Consider the following 14,420-nt stretch of genomic DNA (forward strand, 5'->3'; position numbering starts at 1 on the left):
CCATCCCACCCTCTGTGTATTCCCAGCAATTCCTGCCCCTGGAAAACAGCCTGCACACCCCCACTCTCAGGACTCATCCAAATATTTTTCTGTCTGCTTTTCTCTCCCTTTTCTCATTCCTATCACATTTCCTTCATCCTCTATCAGCATCTCTGTAATTTTCTTTTGAGTCCTTCTGTGCTTCAGTCTGTCCCTCTCATCACGGAGATTTTTAGTATCTGCTATTTTTGAGGTCTTTCTACCTCTTATCTTTGTCTCTCTCCCTCTCTTTGATTTTTTCATTCTCCATTTTTTGGTCGGTTTCCATTTTTCTCTCTGGCCTTGCTTTCTCCCCAGCTGCCGCAAAGCCATAAACCCAGCCGGCCCTGCAGCAGGCAGCCGCCAATCACTGGGCTCCAGGAGTTGGGGGAGGGGGCTTCAGAGAGATGGGGGCATGAAAAAGCTGGGGCGCTGTTGCTACAGCAGAGGAGGGGAGAGGCAGAAAAGAGCAGTGAGATGCCACTCCCAGAAGGCGGCCACAGCTGCCTCCACAGCCAGTGTCTGGACCCTTTTCCTGCAGAGAGCAGACACTTGACCCCTTTTTCTGTTAAGAAGCAGGGTAGCTGGGCCCCTCCAATATACTCCCCACACCATGATTTCTCATCCAAAACCACTGGCCACGAATCACTCCACGAGAGATTTGCCACCTCCTTCATTCTTAGGCCCTCCCAAGATGAGGATGTTCAAGGACTCTGGGGTCTGAGAATGTCTGAGACAAATGCTTTCATGAACATTGGGACAATAAAAGGATAGTCAAGACAGAGGAGAGTGAATGATGCTGAGAAGCAATAGGTACTGGGGTGGCACTGAGAGGAGGACGAGTCCTAATCTGCCGAACCACAGGTTAAGCACACCAGGGTTCCTACTGGCTCCCTAACCATCCTAAAGCAGACTGACAGACAGAATCCCTAGTCCCTGCTCTTCGGTTGGGATTGGGTTAGGGTATTAAGTAACAGGCAACTACCCAGCTCAGTGCTAGAAACCTACAGGATCTGGGTGGGGGTCGGGGTGGGGGTGGGGACCGGGAAGGAAAATTAGGGAAGGGGAGGGATTAGTGAGAGATTTTAGGAGGAGAGCAGAGGAGGAACATAACCGTCCTGTAGGGCAGGAGACTGTCCCAGCAAGTGGTAATTCCTGGTGTGCCGGCGACCCCTGCTGGCTGCACGCACCACCACCTGGGAGACGAGAAGGTACAGGCCGCCTGTGTGAGTCCCGGCGTGGGTTGAATGTGACACTACGTTATGTGAGTGTATCACTGTGCAACAGCGACAGTGCACGTAGTGTGGTCCATGATTATGTGTGGGCACCCCTGGGTTGCAGGCACTAATGTGACTGAGCACAAAAGCCACAAACTTCAGGCTCTGAACTCCTGACTACCCTATTGGGAGGCTGGGTCTCTGGGAAACGGTGAGGTCCTTGAACTCAGCATACATTGTCACTAGTGTCATGTCAGTGCTATAGAGCCACTCCGTGGGGCACAGCCGGCATCAGAATAAAACTAACCAATCTAGGCTTAGGGGAGAAAGTGGGGACTTTGGAATCAGACTTCCCTGGGTTAAAATCCGGATGCCCTGGTTATGACCTGAAGGACCTAAGGTAAGTTACTTAACTTCTTTGAGCCCAATTTATTCACCTGTACGGGAATAATAATACCAATCTCACAAACTAATCGGGAGTATTTAGCACAATGCCTGGCAATGGTAAGCATTTAATAGATGCTAATTTTCTGCCTCCCTCTTCTTTTATCTACTTCCACCCCCAAGGTCGAGCAGGGATTTCAAAAGGCAAATAAACTGAGGATGATGTTGACAATAATGATGGTGGTGGTTTATATTTACATCACTCATGCAAATCATTTTAAACATATTTTTAATACACAGCTTTTTTCCTTTTTATTAGCCAAGCACATCATGATCATGTTTTATTGGGGTAGAAATATCCTGGTGTTATGGCAGGTATCTAGAAAGACGGCCTTATGAGGTGATAACAAGGCATGACAAATCTTTCTTTATTGTGATACATTTTCATTACTCAGGTTAATCAGGAATTACCCATTAGAACAAGGGCTTAAGATAAGTACATGACAGTCATCTGTGGAGATCAGAATCTCCTGATTTTCCAATGGTTATCTAATTGTTATTGCTGTTGTGTGTGGTAGAGGGGACGATTAATGCTTTGATTGAACTGGTCTTAAAACATTAGAATAACTCAAGGAGATATGACAGGTAGTTAAAAATAGTATATTCTGAAATTAAAAAGAAGATAGATTTCCATTCCACCAAAGAAAAACCCCTACAGATGTCCAGTGACAGGGCAAAGTGCTTATGAAGTAAAGAGCTCTGTTTTAGCAGTATTGAGGCAGAAGCTGGCTTACTCCAGGCAGGCTTACTGTGAAAGAAATTTGGGCTGCAGAGGGAGATTGTATAAGAGGCCTCTAAAGTCCCTCCACAAATACTCCCCAGTGCACAATGAATACTTAACTCCGTAGAAGTGTTGTTGCAAATGGCATCACTGCCATACTCGTGGTCATTGTTTGTCACAATGGGGGGAGGAGGTGGCTGGGAGGGGGGTGTGATAGTAATAACAACTATATTCTTTTCCTCCCTGAAACTGTTCTTCCCAAGGAAAGGCAAGATTCCAGGGTCTTTCCCTCTCTAACCATCCCCACATTCCTCGGTTTCTTCTGCAATTCTATTTTTCTTCTTCTTGGCTTAGTAAGATCTGTCTTCAAGCATCTTCAAGAAAACCTTACTTACTTAAAGAAAGGGCTTCTTTCATCCTTTAATTGTCTGCCTCTACTAGGTAGGTAGGCAACAGGTTGCAGGGGAGAAGGGAACAAGCATTTGTTGAGTTCCTATTTAGTGCAGGTGCTGTAATTTTTTGCATTTGTTTAAGAGAAGTATGTATCTACTTCCGTAGAGGTAAATATATATATAGATGTATGTATTTATACATCTATATACACACATATTGTTTTATAAATATGATGGTTCTGCAGGAATTCTTTGCTGTTCAGGCCTCTTGGGGATTTTGCTGTTCAGCTGCCTGTGGGGAAATCTATGTGTAACTCTCAGAGGATTTCAATACCTTCCATATGTATATAGATGAGTCAGGCGTTATTCTTCTAGCTTCAGGATCTTTGCATACGATCCCAGGTTTGTCTGTCCCCATGCTGGACACAAGGGTGTTGTCACATCAGATCTCATCTGCCTCCTTCCCTTCCATGTGTGCATCAGTGCACTTTCCATCTCTGTCACAGAGCATGCAGACCCACGTGCCCAACCTGCCCCACATGAAGCCATGTGTGTCCCACAGCACCCCCTCCCACCTCTGTGAAGAGTCCTTGGCACCCTCCCCACCCTGGCCACCCCCACTCCCCACTTTCCATGCCAGGAGAGATCTAATTACACAGAAATTAGTACAGAGAAGGATCGTTTGCTTTTATGGCATCAGCGCCAGGACAGCTGTAAATCTGGGGCTGCTGCTGCAGCCGCCTCTGGGCCCTGTGCAGGCTGTAGAGGGGCTCTCACCTCCACAGCCCTCTTTGCTCCATCTCTGCCCAGCTTCCTGGGCCTCTACCTCTGCCCAGGACCACAGAGTCTTGTTAGGTACCCATCTCAATGGAAAGGCTGGGGAAGTGTTGTCAGTCAAAAGATGACACGTAACAGGTGCTCAATGTTCTTCCCTAAATGATAGAAAAGGGTCAATCCCAGCAAAGCTAACTACTACCCAGCTCCATAGACCAGTGGCCAAGGGATGAATATTCCTCATAAGCATTTACTAGACAGTCTCCACTTTCTTATGAACCCAGATGAAGTGTGTAGGGCAGTCTCTCATCCTAGCTTCCACTTTATAGAGACCCTGAATTCCTTCTCAGGCAGCACCAGATAATGAAGACAGACCGGATCTTAGATTCTTCTGTTTACTAGCTAAGTGATCTTGGGTACCCCTCACACTCTCACCTGACCCTTGATTTCCTCATCTGTGCAATGGTGGTCATGGAACCTACCTTTCAGGTTCCATCATTGAGAAAGCACTGGACCAAGAGGACAGTGGCCCACTAGTCATTTTTATCACTGTCAATGTCTTGCTAGCTAACACTTCCATTTTCCTATCACCCCTTATCTAGCCTTTTGCCTTACCAACTTCCACTCAAGCATCACCATACAGTTTGGGGCAATAGGGTATGCAGGAAGTTTGTGCCTAACCAAGAAAGGACATTGTTTATGTTAAGAGCCTTATCAGAAGCCAGGTGAACACTGGTGACTCCAAAAGTCCTTGGGCAACTGTAAACACTGTTCATCCATAGCCAATTTTCTCCAAGCCTCTACCTTGGCCATTATTACTTTGATATCCATTATTTTCATTGAGGGTACAAATTTGTTCCTTATGGTACTGGAGGGTCTTGTTGTAAATTATTGGGTAGAAAGAATCAAGAACTTAGGGAATTAGGAGGGAGCAGGAGCTGGGGGATTGGAACAGAGACAAGAGGTTTAAACCTATCCCAGAGGAAGGTCAAAGGGCACTTTAGGGAGCAGCAGAGACAGAAGCCAAATGTGCAGGCTCCCATCCTCCCTCCAATGCAATCTTCAACCCCATGGATTTGGGTTCTCCTCTCCCTTGTCCTCTCCTATTCTGTTATCTCCAGTCCACAGCCCTCAGCCAGAAATTCCTGACTTTACCCTGTATGTACAACCCTGGAGAGCTCTAAGCTGTGCATGCGTAAACTAGAAAGGGAAGAGCCCAAGAAAGGAGGGGTGCACCTCTTCCCCAATCCCAATCTACTCGGATCTCCAAGCACCGTTTGGGCAGGACTCCCTGCTCCCACCAGTCAGGGGTATGAGGAGCCAGCAGAAGGAAGCTGAGGTACATCTCCTGTGCCTGGCCTCTCACCCCCGTATCTACGTCCCAGGGAGGGTGAGGATTTGGCGTGAAGGGCAGAGCGGTGGGGGATCTCTGGCCCCCCGCCTTTCCCACCCCCAACCCCAACTCAGGCTGCAGTCTCTCCTCGTTGTAGCAGAGCGAGAGCAAAGGGACGGGCAGTAAAGATGAGTGATGGCGCGGAGACAAGCAGAAATACACCATCATGAAAATGCTAATGACTCCTTGCTCTCTTTCTTTATGGTTGGAGTAATACAGACTTCAATCATAAAAACAATCTCCCAACATTTTAATGGGCTCCATCATGCCCGCACTTGTCGGTATATTTGAAGAATAAATCACCCTCCCCGCTCGGAATGAATTCGCTGTCAAACTCGGCTCCCTCGGAGAAAATGGATGAGGAGCGAGGATGGAGGGGTTTTTTTTTGGTTTTCTGTGAGGTTTTTTTTTTTTTTTTTTTTTTTTTGGTTGGGGGAGATTTTTTCCCCCTCTCCTCGCAAACCGAGCTTTAGGTTATTTTGCGAGAAGCCTGCATCCTGCGTGGGAGCGGGGCAATCGGGAATTGGTAGAGCTGGGCCCGTAGGTAGGATTCGGGGCAGCAAGGGGCAGGGTCCACACAGAGAGAAGCAGCCCTTGCATGGACGTGAAGACAAAAAGGGGCACTGTGGCGGCATTGGATGGAAAGGACAAAATCTTGATATTGAACAGAGAGAATGTAAAGGAGATGCAAAAAGCGCAAAAATCTTCATTATTTATGCTTTATTTGGTCGGTTTCCTTTCCGACTAGGCCTCAAGCAGAGGCGCCGAGGGAAAAGAAAAAAGTTCCAGAGTTCTTTGTGGGGGAACAGGAGGCAGAGAGGGCAAGAAACAGGCCCGGGAGTTCTCGCTCTGAGCTTGGAGGTTTCAGCGCAATAAGCCACAGGTCCACACCGCTGAGAAAAGGCTGAGAGTCCAGTGTAATTTTCATTTCCATACAGGTGGCCGTCAGCCAATGAAAACTTAGGATGCGCACAATGCGAGCAGCCAATCCCAGTTAAGGATGAGCAGAGCAGCCAGGCCCAACTGCATCTTGATTGGATGTAATGTTGCTAGGCAGAAATGGAGTCCTGGAGATTGATGCAGACAAGACTGAAGAGACAGGTGGATAGGAAAATAACTGGAAACCTAGACTCCTCGACTGACATTTTTCCTCCCGAGCTCCTTCATTCTTAAAGGATTAATGGGGTCAGAGGAATTACTCTCCTTTTCTCTTCCATTGGAGAGCCATATAGTTATCTTTTTCTCCTAAACTCCTTCAGAGAAATCTGTCTACTTTGAGGGTGTTCTAATCCGAAAAATCCCCAGGGGTTATTTCAGACTCACGCACGTTTTATCACTAAAGAAGTCCTTTCAGAGGCCTATCTTCAAGCCTTCCGGCCGTGGCTTAAAGCCAATTTTTTCTAATATGCTCTAGAAACGGAGAAATCTTGCCCCACGTTCTTACTTCACACAGCAAGACTCAAGGAGCAAGAGATTTCCCTACCTCCGGGCCACTCGACCACGACTCAAAGGTGCCCCGCAGATCCTGCGAGGGTTCAAGGCGGCCATAATCTTACCCCCAAGGGGCTGTGTAGTGGCATTCCCAAAACCGCGGCTTCCGCGCCTTCATTTGCATCGCATCTGCATGAACCCGGTTCCCTAGCGATCCCAAGCCAAACACACCCACGTCTCCCCAGCCAGGGCCCTTCTCCCCGTCACCCCACGTCCGCAGTTCCTCTCCCTCCACCTGACTCTCCCTCTACACCCTACACCTCTCGGCAGCCAGTTCGCCCCCATCCTGGCGCCCCGCGCTTGCAGCCTCCCCTGCTGGAGACCCGGCGCCGGAGCCTCCCGTGGCTCCTGAGTCACAGCTTCCCGGGAGGCCGAAGGGGGCGGCGGAGGGAGGGGCGGGGACTGCCGCCCGGAGCTGCGAACCCGCTGGTCTGAACTACTCCGTCCGCGAACAATATGCCACCATTTAAATCTGAACGCGCGCCAGCAGCCGATTGTGATGTTAATTCGGGGATGATTTAGGGGGGCGGGACGGGGAGGGGGGGGGCTGGCCGCCTTTCTGTCAAAGTGCTGTCCCGGGGCTTAATATTTGTAATTGAAGCTGATGAGGACTCCGTCTCTGTTTACACTGATAAAAAAAGGCAGGGAGGGAAAAAGAGCAACTAAATTATGGGGCCGGGAGAAAAACATGATTAATCAAAGGTTTGAACTGTCGCCGTGTTCGAGGCCCAGTAAATCTCGCCAGGCCGGGGCCTTCGGAGGCCGGAGGATAAATCTGAGCCGCCCAGTGTTTGCCGCCCCTTTCTTTTGCCTCTCGGTTAGCACGTCAATTAATTCGATAATTGGATTTGAAGAGACGTCAGGAGATTGTCGAGGGGGAGACGGGAGGAGTGGGTGTGGAGGAAGGGGCCTGGGGATGAAGAAGGAGGAGACGAGAGCCTGTTGGGTCAGGTGGTGGAGAGACGCAGAGGCCCTGGCCAGAGAGCACCTCACCTCGCTGCCTCCACTAGCGGCTTGCGAGAAGACTCCAGGAAGGCGTCTGGGCTTGCCTTAGCCGCAGCTACGTCCCAAGCCCACCACTCCACATACCGCTCCCTCCAAGAAGCTTTCCGCATTTTCTCTAAATTCTGCCCTTAGACCCTCGACTCTCTCCCAATTCTTTGCTCCATTTCAGGGACGGATATCCCTGAATGAATTCATTTGGAATTGTTTGTATGTTGGTTTATGAACGCAGTTTATCTGTTCCCTGGTCCTCTCTTGTTCATCCTATCTGACCCAAGTTCCTCACGCACCCTGCCCTAGTATTGGGGGTTCCTAGAAAGGGAGCGAACAAGCCTTCTTTTTGAATTGCTTTCCCCAGCGATCACAACACATTCCTCACCCCATCACCTGCACTCCTCCCCCCCAACTTAAGTTCCAACCTGCAATCAAAGCTACCTTCTCTTTAAGGAAAACACCTGTAGGAACATATTGCATATGCCTGAAGATGGCCCCAAAGCTACAGGTCACCAGGCCCTCGGGCAGCCTGATGTGGAAGTATATGCTTCAAAAATCCAGCCCTTTAGTAACTTCTGGTGGCTCCTCAAAAAAGATGAACTCATCTCCTAGAGGGGGAGTGATTTTTAAAAGTTTCTTTTCTCTCTCTTTTTTTGGGGGGGATTTTTTTGGGGGCATTTTTGTTTGTTTTGGAATTGATTTGATATTTGGGGGCATGGTTAGGTCAGAGGAGGAATGAAGTCTGCCTTTCACTCTTTGTGAGAGAGCGAGAGAGATTGATTCCTTTTTAGTGGCTGTTTCTCCCTGGTCTCTGTAGAATTTTATGTGGGGATGGAGAAGGTTGAAAAAGGCATACAGGAAGGCCTTGCAAATGATTCCAGAAAACGACAAGATAAAATTGGAGGATGGGAAAAGTGGTAAGGGCAGGGACATAAAGCCTATCCTGCCAGGTTGCCTGGTGCTAAAGAAGCCCTAGGAAAAGACTAGCAGGCACCCTGGCCAGAGGCTGCCCTGGTGAGAACACACAGCTACCCTTGATACCCAGACAAGGGTGACTAAGGAGGGAGAAGTGAGCCAAGTAACAACATAAGGTGTACAGCAAACTAATTTTTATTTAAGCACACCAATTTAAAAGACTGATTCCAGCCCACCATGAGCACTTGTTCAGATAATTATTATCCTTTGTCTGCATAAATAGGAGGCAAAAGACAATAGGTCAAAATAGAGGATTTGGGCAACTTCTCTTTCTACGTGGAGGCTCCTCAGAGAAGTCAACCTTTGCCTACTCTTTCATGTTACCTTGTCTTAAGTTCTTGCTCATGGTGATCAAGCTCCACACTCAGAAATGAATTGGACCCACCACCTACCTTTCGATCATAGCCTGGTTTTGGCTAAGTGCTCCCTGAATGGACACTTGACAGCAAGCATTCTGTATACTAGGAAATATTTTGAGATAAACCTAGAAATTGAGGGATGGGGTCACAGGAAGAATTCAGGTTCCAGGTTCCTTCTGCAGTTCTTTATGTACTTCCATCAGCCAAACCCTTCACAAAGCCATCCAGGTGTTCGTATATAACTTCTCAAAACAGGACACCCATTTTATAAATGACAATACCACAAGCTACCCCTGATACCGTAAGGAATTGAAATCTAGGAGATCACCCAGATTTAGGCAACTGAAGCTGGTGAAAAGGGCACAGAACTTGAATTCAAAAGAATAGGCTTAACGACTGGTAGTCTCACTCTTTAGCTATGTGACCAGAAGGCACTGAAGATCGGAAAGCTGAAATAACTCTGAAAATCACATAGCAAGCAAATGGCAGGGCCAGCTCAAGAACATAGCTCTCTATTCTCCCAATCGATTGTGTAGACAGCACCATGTAGAATCAGACTTCCTGGATTCAAGTCCTATTATATCTGCTTACTAACTGTGCCTCAGTTTCCTCTTTTGTAAAGTGGGGATAATAACAGTACCTATTTCATAGAGTTAAGATTTAGATAGTTCATGGAAAGAAATCAGCACAAAGTATAGCACATAAGAAGTATTCAATAATAGCTGTTATTATTATGATGATGGACACAGTTCTCATAATTCACCAATCTGAATGACACAAATTGGCAAAAGATATTCACCAATGCCTGTAAAATGCTGGGTGATTTAATCACTAGGCCTTAAGGGATGAAGTACCTTGAAAAGACAGTAGACTTTCTGTTTTTATGACTCTAAAGACCACTTCTCTCCTCAAACTGGTCTTATACCTTTAAGTTTGCTAGAACCAGGTTCATATAGGAGGGGTATACCTGGAACAGCTGTATCAGGGGCTTGTTATCCACTTATTCCATTTATTCATTCATTCATCATTGAAAGCCTAGCTGAAAAAAAGGATGGTTCATCAATCCATCAAACCTATATAGAGGGCCCATTATGTGTGCAAGAATTTTATAAGCAGTTATCAAACCATGAGCCCATTACATTTTTAGCTCCTCCAGTGAAAACATACAGAGAGAGACAGATTAGATAGATAGACATAGATATATGCAAAATTCATCTTTGTTTTCTCAGCACCTAACACAGTTCAGGCACATGGAAATACAATAAAAGTATATTGAATAAATCCATAGACACAGATACATGAGAAATGGAAGAGAAATAGAAAAATAGTTCCTCTCCTTAATATGTTTAAACTCCAGTTGGGGAGACAGGATTTCCACACATAAAAGAGTAAGACAACAATATGAGACATTAAACATACTAAGACCAGGAATAAGTTAGTCCTGGGTGATATAGTCTAGGAAGAGCTTGAGGGATGGGGTTGGGGGCAGGGGTGGGAGGTAGTCAGGGATGCTTAACATGAAGGAGTAAACCTGAAATAAGAAGTAGCATTTGAAATGACAGAGGAGGAAGAGGGCATTCCAGCTGCAGCGCCAGCAAGAGTGACAGCATGTGGTAAGAAGTTGTACAAGTTCAGAACAAAATAGGATCAACTTAATGAGATCTCTAAGTTTGAAAGCCAGAATCCATATGTGTTTACAATCATGTTTCCCTGACCATGTTCCTGATCACCAAAAAATGTTTGGGTTTTCTGTTATTTTAGATTATTCACATCTTCTCCTATCTTAACCTGAAAACTAAGGAACCAGTTGCAACCATCAGCAAAAGAAACAGATTGTAAAGGCAATTACACCATTACCATTTTTCATTTATCTGCATACAAAACAACTTACTCTTTCTTTTCTTGCACGTTGTCCCAGCCTGGGCTGGGATCCTTACTAACTAGATTATTACTTTCTCCTTTATAAACTCATTTTTCCCAGACCCACTCCCACCATACATCCTTGCCTGAAACAACTCCAATATTTTTTCCCCAGCCTCCTTGGTTATTTTGAGGGAAGCATGGTAGTGAGTGGAAGGGAAGCCAAAGTGACTGAGTAGTGGTTATTAAATGTCAGGTGCTTTGCATGTATTACCTCATTTAATTCTCACAATAACCCTGGGAGGCAGACATTATTTTCCCCATTTTACAAGTCAGGAAACTGAGGCTCAGAGGTTTGCCCAGATTCAAAGAAGGATAAATAAATATCAGAAGATGAATTTGAAACCAGTTTATGTGATCTCAGAGTCGATGCCCTTCGACCTGGCAAGAGGGGCCTTTACCCTGGATGCCTGTTTTACGGGCCTCTTACTCCTCCAGAGTGAAGCTAACTTAAGGCCAAAGGGATGTGCCTACCCAGAGCTCGTGCCCCTCCCCAGGCCATGCTCCTGTTGCCAGAATCCCCTGCTAAGTAGCCCTGAGCCCACTTCCAAGGCCTCTTCCTAGGGTCCAATCACCTGAAGGCACAGAAGAAGCTGCTGGGAGGCACACCACTCGCCCTGGTGGTCTGGAATGTGGATGGAGTTTCAATGTGTAGCAGCACTCAGCACACACTTCTGTGTGAGGACTCTGGGGTAGTGGGTTAGAGCCAGGAATGGAAAGAGAACCCAGGGGTCAGACTGGGGGCTGGAGGAGTCCCAGAATTCTAAATATAGATCTTCTATTGATGTTGATATATTTGTCAAGATATTTAACAATTTGTCAGCTTTGATTTATAATTTTTACATATTTAGACATTTGGTATGTAGGACTTTTTTTTTTTTTTTTTTACTTAGCCCTAGGCCCACATATATTAGGGATGGGCCTGCTCATCTCACTGTAACACTCAGTCTGCCCTTCCCATCTGTCCAATATGGCTAGAAAGCCCCTAGACTTGCCCACTAAGCATTTTGCCCCTCCTCATTTTCACTGCTTCCCAAATCCACCTTTCACCTGAAACTTTTTCAGCTTACCACAAAAGGAAATGCTCATTTACTCTCCCCTGCTTATGCAACTGAGGAGACCTCTGCTATTCGCAGCCTGAAGAAAATGAAACTAACTTACAGTGCATATGTGTAGTCATTTTACTGTTTGTCCTGCCATTCTCTGTCATTTATACCTAGGAATCTTCAGGCTGCATGTAACACTGACTCATCAGTGGCTCCCATGTGCTTCAACTCTGTCTTAGCATCTGTAGAGAGATACTGGGGAAGATCCTTATTTTTTGGATGAACCCCCAGTCTAATACACAAGAAGCCTAGTGACTCAGGCAGGTTGGGAAAAGTAAGGACAGAACGAGGGGTGTCTAGATGGTGGGTTCCATTTCATTTCATGGACTGAAAATGGAGGGAAGGGAGTCCAAAGAAAAGTTTAGTTTCATGTAGCGTCATTGGCTATGGGACCAAGTTTAGAGGAAGGTCAGTCTAGGGGGTAGGTTTCCTAGGTTGTAGAGTCCATCAGAGTGGTTTCTAGAATGTGGAGACGGTGGAGCAATATGCTTGGGAGAGAGTCAGGGAATGGCACCACTCAGTGACCCAGGCCATAAACTAAGCAACATCTTTATCTCTCCCTTCTCCTTCATCCCCCACAACAATCAATCACTTAGGCCTATCAGTTCTTTCTTTCAAATCTCTTAAACTGTGCTTATTCCACTCCATCCCCACTATCACCTCAGAACTCAGGCCACCACCATCACCCACCTGGATTAGGACAACAGCCTCCTAACTGCATTCCATGCCCCCAGGTCTGCCCCCTCTCATACATTCTCCACACTAGAGCTAGAATGACCTTTCTAAAATGAATATCTGGGCTTCTCACTCTTCTGTTCAAATGACATTTTGCTGCTCTCTGGATAAAATCCAAATGCCTTAGATTCATGCTCAAGATCTTTCAGGATGTAGCTACTAACAACTAGTCTCACCTCTCTGTCACCCACAACCACTCATTCTGGCCACACTGCATTACTTGCCTTTTGAGGAAGAGACTACATAATCCCTCACTTCGAAGCCTTTGCACTTACTACTCCTTTTCTATTTTCTATGAAACATTCTTCCATTCCCACCCTAAACAGGTCCCTCAAGTGTCTCGTAAACGTTGCCTCCTCCTGGAAGCCTTCCTTGACTTCCACATCTCAAGAATGGGATGCATATCCTCCCTATGTGCTCTCATAGCATTCAGTGCTTACCTCTCTAATAACAGTATTGCACCATGTTGAAATGATTTGCTTTTTAATTCTCTATATTCCCTGCTAGACTATAAACTTTTTAAGGGCAAGGACTCTATCTTATTCACAATCATTCATGAAGTTTCTGTTGAGAGCCTAGCAAGTGCCAGGTGCACTGTTTTAAATATTGAGGATACAGTGGTGAGTAAGGCCCTGCCCTAGTGGAGCTCATCTTCTAGTGGGGGGAATAAAGCAGTAAAAAATAAAAATAGAACTATGATCACTGCTAAAAAAGAAAAGTTAAAGAAGATAGGGAGATAAAGAAAGGAAGGTGGTGGCTATTTAGATCAGGAATGGCCTAAGGAAGTGACATTTGAAATGAGACCTAAATAAGAGAGTGAACATAATATGGGAGAAGAATGTTCCGGACAGAGGAAACAGCAAAGTGTCTCAGTGGGAACAGGTATGATATGTCTGAGGATCAGTAGGAGCCTCGTGCAGCTGAGCCCTGGAATTTTTTCTATGAGTACTGGAAAACTATTGGGAGGTTTTAAGTTGCATTATCTGATCTACATTTTAAAAGATCATTTTAGCTACTTACTATGTGGAGAGTAGACTTCAGCAAAACCAGACTGGAATCAGGGAGACCAGCAGGAGGCTACTGTAGTGGTTCAACAAGAGTTACTAGATTTTGGGAGTGGTAAGGGGTAAGTAAATGTGGGATATCTTTGTGTTCTCAGCATCTAGCATGATATCTCACTAGACATTCAATATAAATATTTGATGAATGAATTAAGAATTAATTAATCCAACTAAATGGGATTATGGAACTGAAATCTAAGCTGGAACTGAAATCATCTATCCTTTAAGCCTCTACTAAATTCCCAACTTCCTACAAACTGGAAGTAGATAGCCGCTATTAACAAAGGACCAGTACTAGGCTCTCTCTCTCTCTCTCTCTCTATATATATATATAGATATATATATAGATATATATATATATACATACATATGTGTGTATATATATATATATATATTTTTTAATCCCTAGTAATCAATAGAGAGATGGCAAATAACCCAGTAGGAAAATGGGCAAAAGACATACATGAATAGGCATTTCACAGAAGAGGAAAACATGAGTAGCCAATAAATACGTAGAAAGATGCACAACCTCATTAGCAGTCAGGCAAATATAAATATAAACTAACATGAAATACCACTGTATATCCAACAGATTGACTAAATACCAAAGTTGGTAGGGATAAGGCAGCAACTGAAACTCTTATATACAGTGGGCATAAATACTGGAAAACAATTTGACATTATCTAGAAAAATTGAATGTTTATATCCCAAAACCAAGAAATTTGTGTGTGTATACATATATACATACATACATATACATGTATCTGTACATATAAAACTATTTTTATGTATATACATTTATATCCCTGAAGAAACT

Source organism: Manis javanica, chromosome 10 (genome assembly GCF_040802235.1).
Source record: "Manis javanica isolate MJ-LG chromosome 10, MJ_LKY, whole genome shotgun sequence".
NCBI lineage: Eukaryota > Metazoa > Chordata > Mammalia > Pholidota > Manidae > Manis > Manis javanica.